This window comes from Antechinus flavipes, chromosome 6, assembly GCF_016432865.1.
Source record: "Antechinus flavipes isolate AdamAnt ecotype Samford, QLD, Australia chromosome 6, AdamAnt_v2, whole genome shotgun sequence".
NCBI lineage: Eukaryota > Metazoa > Chordata > Mammalia > Dasyuromorphia > Dasyuridae > Antechinus > Antechinus flavipes.
The window spans coordinates 159,952,044-159,973,930 of NC_067403.1; the positions used below are offsets into that span (position 1 = coordinate 159,952,044).

General features: G+C 34.9%; 1 protein-coding gene and 1 pseudogene across 1 annotated transcript in view; one reads left to right on the forward strand and one right to left on the reverse strand.

The window, feature by feature from the left end:
- Positions 1 to 21,887, reverse strand: part of CFAP299 (cilia and flagella associated protein 299) — a 495,839-nt gene that overhangs the window by 146,597 nt on the left and 327,355 nt on the right. The gene's annotated exons all lie outside the window — the stretch shown is intronic.
- LOC127540898 (TATA-binding protein-associated factor 2N-like) lies at positions 19,492 to 21,783 on the forward strand (annotated as a pseudogene).

The following is a 21,887-nucleotide window of genomic DNA, read 5'->3' on the forward strand; positions in this document are numbered from 1 at the left end:
TTATAATCATGAATTCTTGAGCTAAAATCTAGCCTCCAATACCTACTAGCTATTGTGATATAGGGAAGATTCCAAACCTTTCTGGGTCTCAAGTTTCCTCATCTGTAAAAGTTAAATTATACTAACAACTGAATTATTGAATTATTCTCACTGGATTATTGTGAAGCTCAAATATTTAATATTTTGCAAGCTAATATTTTTTTAAAAGTCAATTATTTTAACTACATTTAGAAAGAGAAAACCTTTAAGAGTAGTATGAAAGATCCAGATGGCCCTTTTAAGGCATGAATTTATGATGGGGGAGGGGCTTCAATTGACTAAGAAATGGGGTCACTATATCCTTTTACACAGTCAAATTTTGGAATCAACATATGCCTGAGAAATTAGGGTGTTACTTTGAAAGAAAACATATAAAGTAAGAGTGAGGTAATGAGGTGGAGTGGCAAACAGACTATAAATAGCAACTGTAATCTCAGACCAAAGATCTTAGTCACATTCTTAGCACAAGGATAATGATCACCCTCGAAATACAATTCTTTTAGGAAATAAAAGAAAAAACTGACCATATATGAACTATATTTTTAAAATGTGTTAGGGTAAAAGCAAGTCATTTACCATCCAGTATTCATGAATACCTGTGATGAATTGATGGAAGTGACCAGGAGCTGTCACTGATGACCACTCTAGATTTAGCAGAGGGTAAAAGTACCATAAAAAGCAAAAATTGTCTAGGAAAAAATACATTTCCATTAAATAGCTCTAAAAATATTAAAATATACAGAAAATAAATATAAGCCTAAGAGCCATTCCCCAAAAGCTAAGTGGTCAAAGAACATAGAAAAAGAATTTAAAGTAATATACAGAAATAAGAACAACAGCTTAAAGATATCAGTCTTATTCAGCAGACTGGCAAAGACAAAAGAAGAAAACAGTAAATTTTGGAAGTATTGTTGAGAATTAGGGTTAGGGTTATTCCAATGTTAATGTATTTGAAATCGGTCCTTTTATTTTGAAAATGAATTGGAATTGTGCAAGAAAAGAGTATTAAAAATACTTAATTCATTGATCCTAGGATCCCAATGACAGACATAATGCTGAACTATTTGCTTTTTTTAAATTTTCAGAAGGTAGGAGATTGCATACTTTTGGAAAAGAATGTGATAGAAAAGGAAGAAACAATGATATATATATATATATATATATATATATTATATATATACATATATATATATATTATATATATATACACACACACACATATACATAATCATTACTACATTATCATTTATATATATATATTATACTTCTCTACAATCAGTTCTAAACATTTGAGTGTTTAACTTTCAAGACTCCAAACATTCATGTGAATTTAATAGCAATCTCATTTTACTTTTAAGTTGGCACCTATACATATTAGTGTCTATGCAAAGTAGAGGAAAAAAATGATAGGCCCAATGGGTACAAGTTTGTGGAATAGCTAATATTCCTCTAAGTGCTTCACTGGTATTATTCATTTTATCTTTGTAGAATTCCTCCTATACTTACTGCTTTCTTTCATTGTTTGTCTTTAAAACTTAAGTTCTATTTTACAATTATATCTCCAAAGCATTGTGCAAGTCCTTTGGGTACTAAGCCTAATTGTGCAATCAATGATGATTCTTATTGAGAAAATAAAGGTGATAGATAAACTTCTTGCTGGAATGTATGCAGCTGCTGTCTACCACAAGGAGCAAAGAATTCATAAAAATGTTCATAAATTGGTTCCAGAAAGTGCAAAGATAATCTTTCAATGTATGACAAAAGAATTGTCTGGGGCTTGCTTGGGGACTCAAGTACTTTTCAACAGAGAACAGTTCAACCACTAAGTCCAAAGAGCAATTAGAGATGGCAGGTTGTCCCTTTTTTACCTTTTTACCTCAGGGTTCTCCTGATATCCTCAGCTTTGTCCCTCTTCTCTTCTGAATTTTATGGCTATTTCCTGGTTACTGTGTTATCAAAAGTATATATCAGCAGAATTAATGTTTTGTTATAAAGAATTACATCAGAAGGTGGAGCCAAGACAGCATAGTTAAGGGAAGGTTCGAACTCTCCCTCTGATGGCTTCAAATTCTTTAACCCACAAAAAAGATGGAGTGCTTCTTCCAGCAGAAGATAAGCTAGAAGGTCGGCAGGAAAGGTCCCACCAGGATGGGAGTCCAGCACACAGTCCCAGCACCATGTCAGTGCAGGCCCAGGTGGCCCTCAGTCCTGCAGGAACAGCCTTGAGCCTCTGAATCAACGCCAGATTTCTAGACCTCTCAGCCTAGACATATTAAGGATGACTTGGAAGGCCTGGAGGAAAGGTCTATTAGTAGTATGAAAGGGCCTTGGGAAACCAGCATGCTAGGAGTGGGTATGGATGGTGGTGAGAGCAGCAGTTTTGGGCAGCCTCAGCTCCCAATAAGTCTCTTTACTAGAACTGAGTAAATTCGCGCTTTATTGCACTGTAACTTGAAGCTATAGTGGAGCAAGGATGCTCTTCACAGTTTCAGGGCAGAAAAAAATGCCTATAGTCAGAGCCTTAGAAGGAGCTCTAAAAAACAGTATGGGGCAATACTTAAACAAAAAAATTAAAAGCCAGGTATTAAGCTGGGAAAATGAGCAGACAATAGAAAAAAGATCCTGATGATGTAAAATTACTATAAATCAAATACCCTCAGAAAATGATAAAGTCTAAGCTCCTATACCCAAAGCCTCCAGGAAAAATAAGAATTGGTCTCAGGCTAAGAAAAAGCTCAAAAGCTATTTTGAAAATCAAGTAAGAAAGATAGAGGAAAAAGGGAAAGAAAATTTGAGAGTGGTGCAAAAAAAAGTTCAAAAAGCTAATGAGGAGAAAAGTGCCTTACAAAGCAAAATTAGTCATATGGAAAGGAGGTGCAAGACCTCACTTAGAAAAATAATTCCTTGATAATTATAGAAAATAGGTACAGGAAAAAATAATTTAAAAATTATTGATCTAAAAACCATGATCAAAAAAGAGCTCATCTTTCAAGAAATTATCAAGAAAAAGATGTTTTGATATTCTATAACCAGAGGGTAAAATAGAAATTGAAAGAATCCACCAATCATTTCCTGAAGGAGATATCTGTTATGGTCCAGAATTCTGAACTTCAAATAAGGATCCTTACAAAGTACAGTGGAATTGATGAGACAATGGCTATCTAGTTTAGCATGGTGCTTAATAGTTCTCTAAGTTCACTATGATTGATTTAATCTTACAACAAATAATGGTTTCCTAGTGATATAATGATTGGTTTATACTCAGTGTACAGCATATAAGCTAGGAGCCTCAACCAGGTTCATTCAGGGAGAGAGGTAGAGAAGATAAAGGAACTGGAGGCAGGAGCTCAAGCTCTCAGAACCAAGAAGATAGATTCAATTCAATCTTCGGTCAGGCTCCAAGAGTGAGAAGCTCAGAGAGAAAGAGAGCTAGAGAAGACAAGCAGACTAGAGGCTGAAACACAAGCCCTTGGACTCAGATTCCTCCCATCTCACACCACTTTGGTGGCAGGCTCTCCTCCATCATTTCTCTACTGAAGCCAATTCTCCAGAAGGCCTTTAAGAAAGCTAACTAGCTCCCAGGAAAGGAGACAAGATTTTGAAGGAGATAATAAAGGATTTGGATTTTAACATCTGGCTTCTTGTGGTGATTACTCTACTGAAAAGAAAGCTGCTCCCAGACACCCCAAGAAAACAGAACCAAAGAACATTACAGATACCAAATGAAAATTCCCAAGAAGATCATAGAAAAATTCAGGAACTCCCAAGTTCAAGGAGAAAATATTATAAGCATCCAGAAAAAAAAAAAAAAAAAAAACAAGTCTAGTGAAGCCACAGTCAGGATAATACAAGTTTTAGTAGATTAAAGGATCAAAGAGTTTATAATATGATATTCTGGAGAACAGTGAAATTAGGATTACAACCAAGAATCACTTACCCAGCAACTGAGTATAATCTTTCAGCAGAAAAGGTGAACAGTGAACAGAAGAGTGAACACATTCAGTGAACAGAAGACTTTCAAGCAATTGTCAGGAAAAGCTCAGAGTTTTAAATAGAAAATTTAACTTTCAATTAAAGGTCTCAGGAAAATCATAAGGGAGTAGCCAGTAAAGGGAAATCATCAGGCACTTAAGTTTAATCTGTTTACATCCTACATGGAAGGATGATACTTGTAACTTGTGACTACTGCACTAGCACCCAGGATACCTTAGAATCAGCTGGAGTCAGGATAAGCAAAAGTCCTTAGTCTTTATTCTTGGTCTTTAGACTCAGGATTGAACAGAATGGAAGCAGAATCTCTGCGACCAACTTCTTCCTCATCTACTACTGAAGAGTGATCCTGGCTTGTCTTACTCCACCCCCACCCCCACCCCCCAGTCCCTCCTACAATCCTCTGTACATGCCAATTATTGAGCCAGCACAAGATAGTGGGAAGGGCCATTTTCCAAGCATATGCCCACAGAGTATTGTCCAATCAGTAATTAACCCTAAGTGCTTGAACCGACCTCAGTGCAATGACTCAAAAGTTTCAGCCCTCTACAGTAACTCATAAGAATTTTCTTATTTTTAGGGCAATTAGAAGGAAGATATATATATATATATATATATATATATATATATATATTATATATATATATATATATATATATAATATACACACACAGAAGACACAAATGTGAGTAGAATGAAGAAATAATATCTTAAAAAGTGGAAATTAAAGGGTGAGAAATAAAGGAGAAGTGAAGAGAGAGAGGCAAGAAAAAAATTTTACACTGGAAGGAAGAGGCAAGAAAGGGGAATAAGTAAACCCTACTCTCATGAGAATTGTCTCAAAGAGGAAATAACAGACAATATGGATATAGAAATCTATCTTACTCTGCAGGTAAGTAAGATGAGAAGGGGATAGGAGAAGGCAAGATGATGACAGAAGGGAGAGCATATTGGGGGAGAGGGTTTTGAGGACAAAGGATGAAAGGAGACAGAATAAAATAAAGCAGGGGAGGAATACAGTTAACAGTATCAATTGTGAAAAGAATTTTGAAGCAAATTTCTCGGATGAAAGCCTCATTTTTCAAATGTATAGGGAACTGAGCCATTTCCCAATTGATAAATTATCAAAAGATATGATTTATGCCCAAACGGCTAAAAAAATCATGCATATTCTTTGACCTAACAATATCACTACTAGGCATGAATTCCAAAAGAGATTTTTTGCAAAGGAAAAGAATCTATGTGTACAAAAACATTTACAGCAGCTCTCTTCTCAGAGCATAGAATTGGCAACTAAAGGTATACCCATCAATTGGGGAATTCTGATTAAACTGTGGTATATGATTTTGATTGAATATTAATTTTATATGAGACTCAGAAAAACCTGGAAACTCCTCCATGAACTCAAGCTAAGTGAAATGTACTGTGTTCAAAGAAATAGCAATATTGTGGGATGATCAACTGTAAATGAATTTGCTACTCTCAGCAATACAGTGATCCACCACTACTCTTAAGGATGAAAAATCTATCCATATCCAGTGAAAGAACTGATTGTGCCTGAATATAGAGCAAAGTATACTTTTTTTGAACTTTACTTTTCTTAATGTTTTTTTTGGGGGGGCAGAAGGGAATCTACATTTTCTTTCACAATATGACTTTTATGAAAATATTTTGCAAAATTTTACATGTCTTCTTAAAGGGGTTTGAGAATAGGAAGGAGAGAATTTGGTACAAAATTTTTAAAAACAAATACTGTTTCACATGTAACAGAAAATAAAAATATTAAATATTAAAAATGAAGGACAAACAACAAATTAAAAAAGAATTGCATACAAAAAAAGTGTATTTTTAGCAATTTACATTATAGTTTTTGTTGGTTGTGGCAATCAAACTCCATTTCCCTGTTTCAATATATCAATATTCACATTTTTGCTTTCATGCCATTTTCTAGAAAGTCACCCCTGCATAATTTTAAAATTGATTAAGGATTAATTTTATATAAATATATACTATTACCTAAACAATATAAAAGATGTCATTTTTTAATAGGAGAGAAATTAAGGTATCTGCATACATGCACATTTTTTGGTTTTCTGCACTGTGGTCTGGATCCATAGTTATACTGGTGTGTAAATCTCATCCTTGTCTTCTCTGGTGGTTTGTTTCAACCAATGCACTGGAAAATTTCTGAAGATTCTTTTAATATCTTATGAATACTTATATATTAGTCACGATGTTCATCTGTTGAGAGTTTTCATTGCATTTAATTAAAATAAGTTCAAGGAATATTTATTAAGCACCTACTACGTGCAGGGGAATGGAGTTACAAGGCAATGGAGTTACAAGGCAAAAACAGAGTGGCTCCTGATCATAGAATTTCTGTGCTTCTGGTTTGGTCAGGAAAGGGATCAGCCACCCCAAATGGCCAACTAATCTCTACTAGAAGAATCTTTGGTTAGAGAACCTACTATCTCCCCAAACTATCCATTACGTTTTTGGAAAGCTCTTATTAAAAAGATTTTCCTTATATAAAAAAAGAAAACAACAACAATAAAACAATTTTAAATTGAGGTTAACTAGTGGCATAGTGGATAGAGAGCCCCAGCCTTGGAGTCAAAAAGACTTTTAAGTTTAAATCTGACCTCCCTGAACAAATAATTTAACCCCACTGAAAATACTTTCAATCTAACTCAGTCCAACTTTTCCCATCTAGTCCTGGGCAAATCTCTCCTCCACAGAACAGGTTTTCATATAAAGACCAATATCATCATTCCCCAATTATAAATAGTCAAAGCATATGAACAGATGATTTTCAGTAATAAAATTAAAGCTATTTATAGTTATGTGGAAGAAATGCTCTAAATCACTATTAATTAAAGGAATGCAAATTAAAACACTTCTGAGGTATCACCTCACACCTATCAGATAGGTTAAGATGACAGGAAAAGATAATGATAAATGTTGGAGGGGATGTGGGAAAACTGTGACACTAATGCATTGTTGGTGGAATTGTGAAATGATCCAACTATTCTAGAGGGCAATCTATAACTATGCCCAAAGAGCTATAAAATTGTACATACCCTTGACTCAGCAGTGCCATTACTGGGTCTGTATTCCAAGGAAATCATAAAGGGGGGAAAAGGACCCACATGTGCAAAAATGTTTGTAGCTCTTTTAGTGGTGGCAAAGAATTGGAAAAGGAGCGGATGCCCATCAATTGGGGAATGGCTAAACAAATTATGGTACATGAAAATAATGGAATATTATTGTTCTATAAAAAATGATGAACAAGTTGATTATATAGAAAAGCAAGGAAAGATGTACATGAACTGATACTGAGCAAAACAAGCAAAACATCAAGAATGTGTGATGATCAGTAACTGTGAAAGGTTTGGTTCTTTTCAACAGTTCAGTTCAAAGCAATTCCAATAGACTTTGGACAGAAAATTCCATCTGCATCCAGAAAAAAGATCTCTAAGGAAACTGAATATAAATCAACACAAACTATGTTCACTTATTTTTTTCTCTTTTTTTATCTCTTCCATGGTTTTTTCCCTTTTTGTTCTGATTTTCTCTCCCAACATGATTCATAAATCAATGTTTATTAAAAATAATCTTACTACAATAAAAAAGGCTGCAAAAAGGACAAATATGTGCTAGTTAATTTTTTCCTCTTAAACAATCTCTTTTCTCTATATCAGCACTTATCTCTAGACCTCTTACTTTCCTTATTAATCTATTCTGAGTTTTCTCAAGGTTATAAATGTTCCTACTAAAATACTGTGTCCAAAATTCAACACAGCAAAACCAAGCAACACAATTTCAAATGTCATCTGACAGGCAGAATACAAATTGTATCTATGTATCTATCTACCCATCTGTATCCGCCTCTCTAATCTAGCCATCTATCTACACACACACACACACACACACACACACACACACACACATTGATTGTTTGCACTTATCATACTGCATGTTTTCTCCTCCATTATACTATGAACCCTTTGAGAACAGACACTGGTTTGTTGGGATTTTTTGTTTTTGTTTTGTCTTGTTTTGTTTTTGTGAGTTTTTTTTTTCCTTTCTATCTTCAGAGCTTAGCCATATTATCTGGTACACAGTAATTAATGAATGCTTCTTGGCTTGATTAATCACCCTTATAACCTCTTGAAAAACAGATGTAAACGAATCCTTATCCTCAAAACTATTCATCCTTAGGCCACTAAGTCCTGAAGCAGCCACATGCTAAATAGTAGTGAAGTTTCTGATCTCTGCAGTGAGGAATAGGATAGAATTATGTCCCAACAGAAGGTCAACCACTTCAGGCTTACCCAGTGAGAGGAAGATGATAGTGTGTAGGATCAAGCATTATTGGGGCAAACCCCCTCAAATTCCAAACAATGGGGGCTAGTCCCTCAGCTATGTGCCTTCATTCCTGCTTCAGAGTGCCACCTGCTGGTTACATATCTGTTAAATTTTATCCTATTCTGGGTCAATAGTCAAGCATGTTGAGATTTTTTTGAAACTTGATCTCAGAAATGTATGACCTATATTTTTAGTTTTCTGTCATTTGCAAAACTGATAATAATGACATCTATTCCTTCAGGAGTTGATAAGAATACAATTCTAAGAATTCTCAGGCATTCTATTTGAGACCTCACTTTAAGTAAATACTAAGCTGTTTGTGTAGCTTGAGTACATATTTTTTCACTATCTTCTGATTAATTTTCAAAAGTGTTATTAGTTCAGTTCCTTGAAAGTTAGATTTGTGCCATTTTAATAATTATATTACTAGTCTTACATATCATAGGATTTTAAGAAATATTTATTGAAATGAATTGAATTAGCATTTCATGAGATTTATATAGTTATTTATCCACCAGTAGGATATTAATATTTAAAAAATGGCTTCTTGAAGCACAAAACAGCTTGAGATCATTGAAAGAAGGGCACAATTTCTCAAATGGATATAATATGTATAAATTTATTTACATATTATTATAAACTGCTCCTGAGAGCTTTTTGACGCTGAAGGGACTTGAGGAAAAAGGAAGTATGATGCCAACAGCAAGCAGGAGAAGAAGCATCAAAGAATCATCCAAAGTTCTGAAGGGTTGAACCATTTGAAACAAAACAATGATCCTGACCTGAGTACAATGGGGTCTTGATCTATGGATGAACGAATCAATACCAGTCTGGGAAAAGAGATAACATCATTTCCCCTCCCTTCTCCTCTCTCCAGAAGAAAGCTTTGCTTAATTCCATGCTTTCACCCATCCTTTCCCTTCCTTGCCACTACAAGATTTGCTATAAATAATTTTCACATGTAGATCCTTTTCTTTTTTTCTTTCATCTCCTTGGGAATATAACCTACTGCTATTGCTAAGTCAAAGGTATGTTATAGTTTCTTTCATGACTACTTCCAGGCATGCCTACTTCCAAATTGCTACTGGGATCCTTCCCAGATTTTAAATTCTTTTAGATTCTTGGGAACTCCACTGCTCATAATGTTTGGAGAGAGAGAATGCCACCATGGGGGTGGGTAAGGGTTTTCTAAGGTTTTTCAGGGCATATGGCTCTATGAAATAGCCTCAATCCTTGGCCTCTGAACTTGAGATTTTTCTTTATTTTTAACAACCTTTTAATTTTGGGTTTCAAATTTTTTTCCTCTATACAGTGAAATCATGCAAACCATATTTCCATATTAGTCATGTTGCAAAAGAAAATGAGATTATACTTCAATTTGTGAGAATTTATCAATTCTTTCTCTAGAAGTGGAGAGAATTTTTCATTATGTTTCTTTCAAAATTGTCTTAGATCATTGTATTTATTACAGTATTGTGTATGTATTTCTCAGTTGATCATCATTACAATATGACTGTTACTGAGCACAATGATCTGGTTCTGCTCACTTTACATCAGTTCATACAAATCTTCCCAGATTTTTCTGAAACTATCCTGGTTCATTATCTCTTATAAGACAATAGTATTTCAACATAATCACGTAGAACACTGGTTTATCCATTCTAAATGGATAGCCATCTCCTCAATTTCAATCCATGCAACCACAAAAAGAGATTAAATATTTTTGTACATATATGCCTTTTCCTTTTTTCTTTGATCTCTCTGGAGTACATATCTAGTAGTGGGATAGCTGGGTCAAAGAATATACAGTTTTATAGTCCTTTTGTGCTTGAATTTTTAAAGGCACAGGAAGTACTCAAATAAAGATCTATTGATTAGATTACTGCCTCCAAAGAATAACAACTGAGCAAAGTGATAAAGCAACCAGGCACTCGAGGAGAACATTAAAAGAGACGCAGGAAGAGGAAGAAAGAGAGCATAAAAAACAAACTTAGACTATTTATTTTTTCTGAATTAACCCTTTAAGTTATATATGTCAATAATACCCCCTTCCCTACCTTATCTGAATGTCAAACTTGTGACACGCTCAATTATTCTAAGTATAGCTGCAAAACATAAAGGAAAATGTTTCTTGGCAGCACAGAAAATAAGCCATCACAAAGTCTATGGATTTTACTTTGTAAAGTGAATAAACACTTGCTGGCCAATAGCTGAATTGATCTAGTATTCAAAATAAAGACCACTAATTAGACAAAGTTAGTAATTTGAATTTCCCTGGATAATTAGATCTTCCTGGGTTAAAAAATAACTAGAGATTATAAATACTGTTGAGAAGACAGATATGCCTATGATAATAAGGAGTTATAACTGACAGTAAGGGAGGAAACTAAAGAAAAGTTAACTGGGAAAATACTGTAATCTGTGGTCACTGCACATGGACTGATCATACATCATGCATTAGGATACATAATTGCCTTGTGCTTTACTGTGTTCTCAGAATTCAACAAAGCTGCTGATTGGTAGCCAAATTGGTAGCCAACTTTTAAACTTTTAAAAGTTTATAAAGTTTAAACTTTTTAAACTTTTAAAAGTCATTCAACCAAAAAAATATGCTCTCATTTTAATTTAGAATACATATAGATACAGGAGATGAGGAAATGACTGTTGAAAGTTGAAGTGACTGGCTACCGGTAATAAATCAATAAAAGCAATGTCAAAGAGAAAAAAAAGAGTCCTAAGAACCAGATTCAAGTAAGATGAAGGTGGATTAATGTGCTGTCTGAAGAGCTTTTGCTCTAAGAACTAATTTTAAATGTCTCTACAATTTCTAGCATAGCATGATGGACGGTGTTAGAATCAGTCAGGGAGCCCTATGTTTGAATTCTGTCTCAGACACTCTCGATTTCCCTTTACTCATCTGTAAGTTAAAAGGGGTTAGTTTCAAGGATTTGTGAGATTCCTTTAAGCTTTAAATCTATGATTCTGTGCCTATAGATTTTCATTTCTGATGTGGCAAGGCTCCACTGAGGCCACTAGTTAGTGCCAGAGTGCATAGAATGCAGAATGCTGGGCTTCTAATCAGGAAGAACTGATATTAACAGTTCTTAAATTAAGTAATTTGCCCAGGGTCTTTCTCGAGTTTCCTCAAAAAGTGGGGATAATAGCACTTCCTAGGACTGTTGTTGAGTATCAAATGAGATATTTGTAAAAAAAAAAAAAAAAATCATGCAGCACAGACCTTGGCATATATAAATATAAATGCTCATTCCCTTCCCATTTAAAGAAAACAGCAATGAAAGAAAAAAGTCACTATACATATGAGGAAATGTGGAGCAGTGCATAGAGACCTGTCCTCAAAGCCAGGAAAACTTCCCATAGATCCCCTTTGAGAAGAATGGGATTATATTTACAATAGTACAATAGTACCATAGAATTGTGGGTAGAGAATTGTCCTTAGAGTCAGAAAGAATTAGATCAAAATTCCATCTCTTGACATATATAGCCTCTTTATCAGTTACTGGGCAAAATACAAATGCTTGAGGTGAACTAACACCACCTGATCCTGTAGGGTTTCGTGTCCTTTTTCTCTTTGAGAAGACTTATGTAGCTCCTAATTTGTACAACAGTTCTGCCTGATAAACAGCTCAGCTTGGTTTCTGCTCCTCTCCAAACTCAGACTCTCTTCTTTGCTGCTAAAAGTCTCATTCCTTGAAGTTTCCTTTTGTCAAAGCCTTTCAATTTTACCTTTGCAATATCTATTGCATTTGATTCTTTCTCTCCTCTGACAATGCTCCAATCCTTGTGCAGGCTCTTATCAGCTTATGCTTGGACTATTATAATAACCTGCTGGTGGGTGGGTCTCCCTGCCTCAAATTTTCCCTCACTCCAATTCATCCAGCACTCAGCTATCAGTGATCTTTATAAAGCATAAGTCTGACCATGTTATTCAATAAATACCATTGGGTTCCCTACTATCTCTAGGATTGACTGTACAATCTGCTGTTTGATATTCAAAAAACTTCAGACTCTGGGTCTTTTCACTATTTGTCCTTTATTCCTGTAAAAATCTCCCTTTTTGTCTCATCTTCCGAATTTCCTTCAAGTTCCAGTAAAATCTTATCATTAACCATTACTCTTTCCCAATCCATCTTAATGCTCGTGCCCTTCCTCTAATATTTCCTATTCATCCTTTACTTATACCTTATTTCTCCTACAAGACTGTGATCTCTGTAAGGGCAGGGCTGGCTTTTACCTTTCTTTATATCTCCAGCATATAGCACAGTGCTTGGCACATGGTAAGGCTTAGTAAATATTTACTGACATTCTGATTATCTATCTGGCCTCAGGATTGATAAGAGTGACTACTTCTCACTACTTCTCATCCAGTAGCTGCCCTTCCAAGCTACATGTGATGTGAATGAAGAGGAGCAAGAAGAGGAGGAAAGGGAGGAGAAGTCACTTTCAACTCAAAATGCTCTAATTTATTTAAGGCTTTGCTATTTAAAAATCCTTGGAAAGTAGTTGCATATCTTTATAAGTCATGATAAAGGCCAGAATGTAGAACCTGCTGATTCACCTACCACCATTTAGAACGTGATCAAAGGGAATAAGGAAGAACATCACTGATGTTCAATGGCCAGCAGAAAGTAGAATCAAGAGCTGAGGTTTGGCTGTAGGCAGGGATGAGTAGCCAGCAGAGATCAGTATAAGGACCTTATCAGCATTCATAGAAAGCTGGCCACAAGTTTTCTATATGTTAGACTTCCATTTCTCTTCCCTGTTTACACATGTGCTCTTGACATATGTGTTCTTTTATACTGATGGTATGGTAAGTATAACCTGTGGAAAGTGAACTCCATTTCTGTATGGAAGAAATACTATATGTACCAAAAACATTTATAGCAGTTATTTTATGGGAACAAAGACTTGATAACTGAGGGGATGCCCATCAATTGGGGAATGGCTAAAAAAGTTGTATATGATTGTGATGAAATACTATTGTGCTAAATAAGAACTGATGAGCTAGGTTCTCTCAGAAAAACCTGGAAAAACTTGCATGATCTGGTACAAAATGAAACAAGTAGAACTATGAGAAAATTGTGAACAGTTAACAGCAATATTGTAATATGATCAACTGTGAATGACTACACTGATGGCTACAATGATCCAAGACAACTTTGAAAGACATGATGAAAATGCTATCCAAACCCAGAGAAAGAACTGATAGTGTTTTGAATACAGACTGAAGCATATTTTTTAATTTTATTTTTTTTATATTAGTCTATGTTTTCTTTTACAATATAACTAATATGGAAATATATTTTTATGACTACTCATGTATAACCTATAGAAAAAACTTCTTTCCTTCTCAATGAGTGGGGAAGGAGATAGAGAATTTGGAGCTGAATGTTAAAATTTATTTTTACATGTAATTGGGGGGAAATAATTTAATAATTAATAATTTTTTTTGAAAATAATGTCTTATTTTCTAATCTCTCCAGAACAATGAGGTGCTGGTATAATAGCAAAATTATTTAAGTAAATATCCCCCTAAACTGAAGCCTGGGAAACACCTTCATTTAGAAAGTCCATTTCTGGCTATTGCATCTTAACAATCTATTGCCAGTTATCTTGACTTCTTTATTGCCATTGGAACTCCATGACTCTGGAGAAGTGAGGCTGATGACTTTATACAACTACCTCACTAAAAGCCAATTTACACATAAATCAAGATATCACCCAAGTGATGTCATCAGTTCTTTTTGAGAACAAAGGACAAACAACAACAAAAACAACCTCATAGTAAGGTTAAAAGACATTTTTCACTCTAGAAAAATAAATCATATTCCCTGAATAAAAGTCAGTCCCTTGTGAGAGCAGGTGAATACATATACTTACAGTTACTGCTCACCATTTATAAATTCTATCTTTTTATTGCATTTCTAAAGAATAAATTTTAGTGCCTTAATACCAAGGATAAGACAGAAACTTTCTTCAAAAAAGGTTTCAAAACAGAGACCAATCATTTTCCTTTATAATCTCGATTAAAGCAAACATTTGAGTGTCTTGCACAAGCTGTGATTGTGGTTATGGGATAACCACACTAGCATGCTAAAGGTGATGTCTTTGATAACAGTATACCTGGCTATAGAACTTTGTTATTGAGCTACTTTGCAATAGTGAAACTTTTTCTTTTCATCATTATCTAAACATTTACTACTGAAATGTCATCTGAGGTAGGTCTACATAAGATAACTGACAAAACATTTTTACCATTGCTAATACTGCAAAGTCAATATTGGCTGGATGAGAGATTAGCCTCATTTCACTTCATGTGTCAGCAAAAATCTCTAGATAAATATTAATTTCAGAATATATGTTAATTTTTATAGAAGAATTGAAGTACATGGTCTACTTCTTTAAGCTTGCAGTACTGATTGTAAGGAAAATCTCATTTTGATTTTAGCAAATTTGATTAATTTGATTAAGGTGATTAAACATATGATACCTACATGAAAGTGTTCAGTTATTAGCCTCAGCATAAAATAGATGAACTGTGATTGTTTAATTCAATATACTATGTATCATTTAATGTGTTTAAAGATAAGGGTTTTTACAATAATATCAGAGAACTATTTATTCTGAACTAATTTATAAATTTCCAAAAGTTGTAGTGCATTTTCCAAAACACTACTTTGTATACACATAATCTTTTTTGGCAATTATCCTTCTAAGTCTTGTTTCCTTAAAAAACCTTAAAAATCTCATTCTCAGAACCAAATTTAATTAATTCAAAAACTTTATCTTCTCTGTGCAACTGGGTGCAAAAAAGGTCATATCTTAATCCCAGAACATTGGATTCTTTTATCTTCTGCAGTTGAGGAGTTGAACAAACTCTTCTAATGCAAAAGAAAAAGCAAAATGTACAAGTTACATACATTAATTAGAAACTGATGGGAAAGAACAAATCTGTTAGCTATATAATCTACTTCTGAAGTGGGCATATTAAGATACTTGTTTATAAATATATACATAAAATATATACCTAGTATAGACTTATGTGGATACTTTGCTATAACTAAACCAAGCCCACCTTCACTTCATTCCTTATTATATTATTTCTTCAAGCTAAAAATAATCATGGGGGTTATATAACTAGGTGATAAATTGGACAGAGTACCAACCCTGAAATCAGAAGGACCTAAGTTCAAATTAGACCTCAGACACTTTATTAGCTGTATGACTATGGGCAAGCCACTTAACTCCAATGCCTCAAAACAAAAACAAGAATAATTTAAAATACTGATTTTTTTTCTGCTCAGATTTGATATTTCAGAGGTACAGGGAAATTCCAGTAAGAAAAGTGCTTCTACCTGGGTAGATTAGACTGACTTTGCAACTTAAAAGCCTTGGAAGCTGTTGAAGGCAAGATGTTTTAACCTGTCCAGGGTACATAGCCAAGATGTATCAAAAGTAATACTTAATCCCAGATCTTCCTGACTCCATGGCCAGCTCTCTAGTCACTATGCTTTCTCTTTGAAACATATCATCTGATTTATCTTATCTATATATCTATATATATCTGAGATCTCTCTGAATTACAATGGTAGAGAAAATTTTTCATTGAGTGCATACACTAAGTCCTAAACGCATCTTATTCAAAAACCTTTCCCACTATCACATATAGCTGGTGCCTTCTTTTTGATATATTTCCATTGTACATATCTTGAATGTATAATTCTTCACACATTTTTAGCCTATTAAATTAAATGTGAGTTCCTGGAAGTGAGTGACCTTTTATTTGTATCCCTGGTACTTAGCAGTATAGGATACACAGTAAGCACTTGTTGATTTAATGAATTAACTACCTTCATTGTATATTGTCCTCCTTCACAAAGTATATATCCAAATCACTTTGGATCATTAGAAAATTTCCAATTAAGAGTTTATTTCTTTTAATTCTGCTTCTTAGTCCAGCCTACATCATAATCTTCTATATCACTAGTTGCTGATATTGCTACATGGCACTACTCTCCTCAAGGCCTTTCAGTGATTCCTTATTACCTACAGAATTAAATACACATTCCTGTTTTTTTCCATTTAAAGACCATCCCAATATAATGCAAAAAGATTTGAAGAAAGAAAAAAAGAAAGAATGCAGGGAAGGAAGAGAAGGGCAAAAAATGTGAAGAGAAGATTAAAGAAGGGTAGAAAAGAAGGAAGATAGATAATCTGCTTCAGTCTGTATTCAGACAACATCAGTTCTTTCTCTGGAAGCAGGTAACATTTTTCATCATGAGTCCTTCAGGATTATCTTGCATCATTGTATTGTGACAATAGTTAAGTCATTCACATTCTTCATTGATATGGTTGTTATGATATGGTTGTTATTGTGTATGAGTTCTCCTGGTTCTGCTTACTTCTCTCAGCCTCAGTTTATTTAAGTCTTTCCTGATTTTCTAAATCATCCCACTTGTCATTTCTTATAGCACACTAATATCTCATCACAATCATATATACCACAACTTTTTAAGTCATTACCCAATTCATGAATATCCCCTCAATTCCCAATTGTTAGCTACCATAAAAAGAGCTGTTATAAATATTTTTTTTTATTTTTTGCTATAAATATTTTTGTATAAATATGTTCTTTTCCCTTAAAAAATAAAAATCCACCAGCAGTCTTTTTGGGAAACAGACCAGCAGTGGTATTCTGGGATAAAGCATATATGCACAGCTTTAGAGGCCTTTGGGCACAGTTTCAATTTGCCCTCCAGAGCAGTTCACAATTCCACCAATGAATTAATATCAGAGTTTTCCCACATGTTCTCCAACATTTATCATTTTTACTTTTTGACATAGTAACTAATCTGATAAGATATGAGATGGTATTTCAAAGTTAAGTTTTAATTTGCATTTCTCTGTAATTAATAATGATTTAGAGAATTTTGTCTATGATTAGATAGCTTTGATTTCTTTGCTGAAAATTGTCTGTTCACATCCTTTGACCATCTGTCAACTGGGGAATGACTTGTATTCTTGTAAATTTGACTCAGTTCTCCATATATTTGGGAAATGGGAATTTTATCATAGATACTTGGCAATAAATTTTCCACTTTTCTTTTAGTTTTGGTTACACTAGTTTTGTTTGCACAAAACCTTCTAAATTTTGCACGATCAAAACTATTTTCTTAATGCTCTATCTTGTCTTGTCCTAAATTCTTCCCTTATCCATAGAGCTCAGGTAAACTCTTCCATACTCTCATAATTTGCTTATTATAACACCTTTTTATGTAAGCCATCTACCTCTTTTGAGTATATGGTATATGGTATGTGTTATTGGTCTTTAATATAGTTTCTGCCATACCATTTCCCAGTTTCTCATCAGTTTTTGTCAAATAATGAGTTTTTGTTCCAAAGTTTGTATCCAAAGAAAAAGTACTTTTACTAATATAATTCAAATACACTTAGAGAAAAGTAGTTCTCATGGCATTTCAAAAAGTTCTGAAAATAAAACAAATATCCCATCTCCTTCTGCCCCGCCCCCCAAGTTTCAAAAACCACTTTTATACATCTCCTTCTCAATAGACTTATAGTTGACAGTCAGATAAATCCACCGGGGACAATGTTAACCTGTACTAAAAAATTGGTATCACAAGTTCTTTGCTTGCAAAGAACCCTCATGTTTCCACAACACCAATTGGTCTTGTGGGACTAAGGGGAGTTAATTCACATCCTAGACTCTGGTTCATAAAGAAGATATAAACTGGGAGGGTCCAACACAAAGTAGAAATAGTGTTAATTAAAAGTAAGCTTAGAGACTAAGGTGGAATAGAAGAAACAATGCATTCAAGGTGAAGATGTGAAATGTTTATGCTTTCGTTATTACAATGTATTCAGAGTAAATATCCCAGTCTTAAAAGCTGATAATGTTAAATGGTTAAATAGAAATAGGATCCCAATCATTTATATCATAGTGTCTGTGTATGTGGGAAGGAGATAAGGGGATGCAAACAGTGTGAACTCAAGTTAATTGCATTAAAGAAGGAATACAGTCTTGATGCCTCAGGTTACCCTTAGATCCCTGAGGAGGAGATGAAGTCACCTGCCTCTAGGATATTAGGCTTTAATAATCACTAGATACTCATTTTACACATGAGGAAACTGAGGTAGATTATAAATCCTGGTCTCAATCTTCAAGTCCAGCATTCTTTTAACTATTCCATTAACTAACCAGCTAATATTAGTTTCAACATTTATTTATTGTTATTCTGAATTTAATAAACACCAAATAAGTGGCATTTATGTATAAAGGATGGACAGCTCAAACCCAGTCTCATAAATTTACTTGGGCAAGTCATTCAACCCTATTTGCCTCAGTTGCTTATCTGTAAAATGAGCTGGAGAAGGAAATGACATATTCTTTAATAACTTTGCCAAGAAAAACCCAAATGAGATCATGAAGAGCCATACATGACTACAAACAATTGAACACACACACACCAGATATAAAGAAACAGAAAAAAACAATATTGCACATGAAACTATAGGTTTCTGTTAAATATGATTTACTTTTTAAAAAAAATGAATAAATTCAAATTCAAGTCTATACAATCAAAGTTATGGTTTTCCCAATAACATTATATGGCTGTGAGACAGACTAAAAGGAAAGCTAAATGCTTCAGAATCAATGTTTTCAAATTGTGGGGCTAGAAAAGACTTTTGAGAATCCCTTGGATAGCAAGGAAGTATAATCAGTCAATACTTAAAGATCAAATACTGAAGCTGAAGTAGAAATAATTTGGCCACATAATGAAAAAATAGTAATTTTATTAGAATTGATTAGAAATTACCTTGATGTTGTGAAAGATTGAAGGCAAAAAATAGGGGATAGTAGAGGATGTGATGGATGGATAGTGCCAAGAAAACATGAATTTCAATACATTTTGGGAGATGGTGGAGGATAGAAGAGCCTGGCATGCTCTGATCCATGGCATCACAAAGAGTCAGACATGACTGAATGAATGAACAACAAGAATAAATTTAACATATAACTTTCAAGGCTGCCCTACTTGTCTATGATTCTTTCTGGCCTTTCTTCTGTTGTTTTCTTTCATATTAAAAAAAAAAAGCAACTTTTTTTAATGACTCTATTTATTTATTTATTTTAAACAATCCAGCCTTATCATCCTACCCTCAAGTTAGGGGGGAAATGTAACAAATATGCAAAGTTAAGTAAAAACAGATTTCATTTGAACTATATACAAAAATGTATATCTGGAATAGGTGGTGGGCATTGTACTGGTCAAAAGTTCCTAAAACTTTCCAAGTTTTTTTTTTTTTTAAATAAAGTTGTTATTGTATAAATCATTCTCCTTGTACTATTATCTTCATACTTCTTTCATTTATACAAATCTCTCAGGTTTCTCTAAAATTATTTGCTAAAGTCTGCCTCTAGCTATGCACCCCTTTCTCCCTCTTCCTCATTGTCTTCAGCGAGCTGTGGGGGTTCTACGACACGGCCGTTAGTCATGTTGGATTCTGGAAGTTATAATCAGTCTGGGGACGATCAGCAAAGCTATTCCTATGGCAATTAAAGCAACTAAAGCCATGGACATGCACCACAAGGTTATTCTGGCTATGGGCAAATGGCTAATTCCTCTTATGGACAGAACTATGGTGGCTACTCAAGTTATGGACAGAGTCAATCAGGTTATTCACAGTCCTCCGGTGGTTATGAAAATCAAAAGCAGAGCTCATCAGTCTTATAATAACCAGGGACAGCAAAATGCGGACTCATCGGGAGGCCAAGGTGGAAGAGCGCCTTCATATGACCAGTCAGACTATGGTCAACAAGATTCATATGACTAACAGTCAGGCTATGACCAACACCAAGATTCATATGATGAACAGTCAAATCATGATCAGCAGCAAGACTCATATAATCAAAATCAGCAGTCCTATTATTCACAAAGGGAAAGTTACAGTCACCATACACAAGATGACTATTGTGACATGAGTAGGTATGGAGAAGATAATAGAGGAAGGGGAGGAGGTAGAGATATGACAATATATGACACATATATATGACATATGAGATATGTGGGAGATATGACAAGGATGGAAGAGGTCTATGACAGAATCAAGTGGTGGTGACTGCAGTGGCTTAAAAAATTTTGGTGGCCACAGGGATTATGGACCAAAAACAGATATTGACTCAAGAATCTGATAATTCAGACAACAACATGATTTTTGTTCAAGGACTTGGAGAAGGGATATCAACTGATCAAGTTAAGGACTTATTTAAGCAAATAGGAATTATTAAGACAAATAAGAAGACTGGTAAACCGATGATTAAATCTATATACAGACAAGGATACAGGCAAGCCAAAAGGAGAGGCAACAATGTCATTTGATGACCCTCCTTCAGTTAAAGCTGCAATCGATGGTTTGATGGAAAAGAATTCCATGGCAATATCATCAAAATATCTTTTGCCACTAGAAGACCTGAGTTCCTGAAAGGGGGTGGAAGTGGAGGTGGGCAATGAGGTTCACGTGGAGGATACAAAGGGCGTGGAGGCTTTCAAGGTAGAGGAGGTGACCTGAAAAGTCGTGACTGGATTTGTCCTAATCCATCATGTGGAAACATGAACTTTGCCCAAAGGAATTTCTGTAATCAGTGTAATGAACCCAGACCACAGGACTCTGGTCCTTCAGGAGGAAATTTCTGAGGGAGAGGCTATGGTGGCAAGAGGGGCTATAGAGGCAGGGTGGCAGAAGTGAAGACTGAGGAGAGGCAGTACTTATGGAGGAGACCGAAGTGGTGGCAGCTACGATGGTGACCAGAGTGGCGGTGGTGGCTATCAGAGTGGTGGCTATGGGAGTGACCGAAGTGGCGGTGGCGACGGAGATGACAGAAGTGGTGGCTATGATGGAGGCCGAAGTGGTGGCAGCTACGGGGGAGACTGAGGTGGTGGTTATAACGGAGACCGAGGAGGTGGTTATGGTGGCAAAATAAGAGGCAGAAATGACTACAGAAATGATCAGCGTAAGCAACCATAATGAAAACCGTCTTGATTGTTCCTTTGCCTCTGACATGTTTGATAGTGAAGTTGCCAGAGTTCTGCCTGCTACTTTCCTTGTGGCTTCTTCTTCAGTAGTGGAATTAAGAGACATTTGGATTTTTATTTTGGTGGGAGGGATGGGGGCAAATTTTTCTTTTAGAAATGTCCATTGAACAGAAACAGCTACACCCAAAGAAGGAATACTGGGAAATAAATGTGAACTATTTGATTTTTGATTTTCTTCCCGAGTTATTTTTACCTTCTGAATCCAACTCTCCCTGTGCAGCGGGAGAACTGTTCGGTTCTGCAAATATGTATTGTATCTAGGATATACTGCTACATATTTAACATATATAGGACTGCTTGCCATCTTGGGGGGGGGGAGGGAGGGAGGGGAAAAAACAAAACATAAGTGATTGCAAGGGA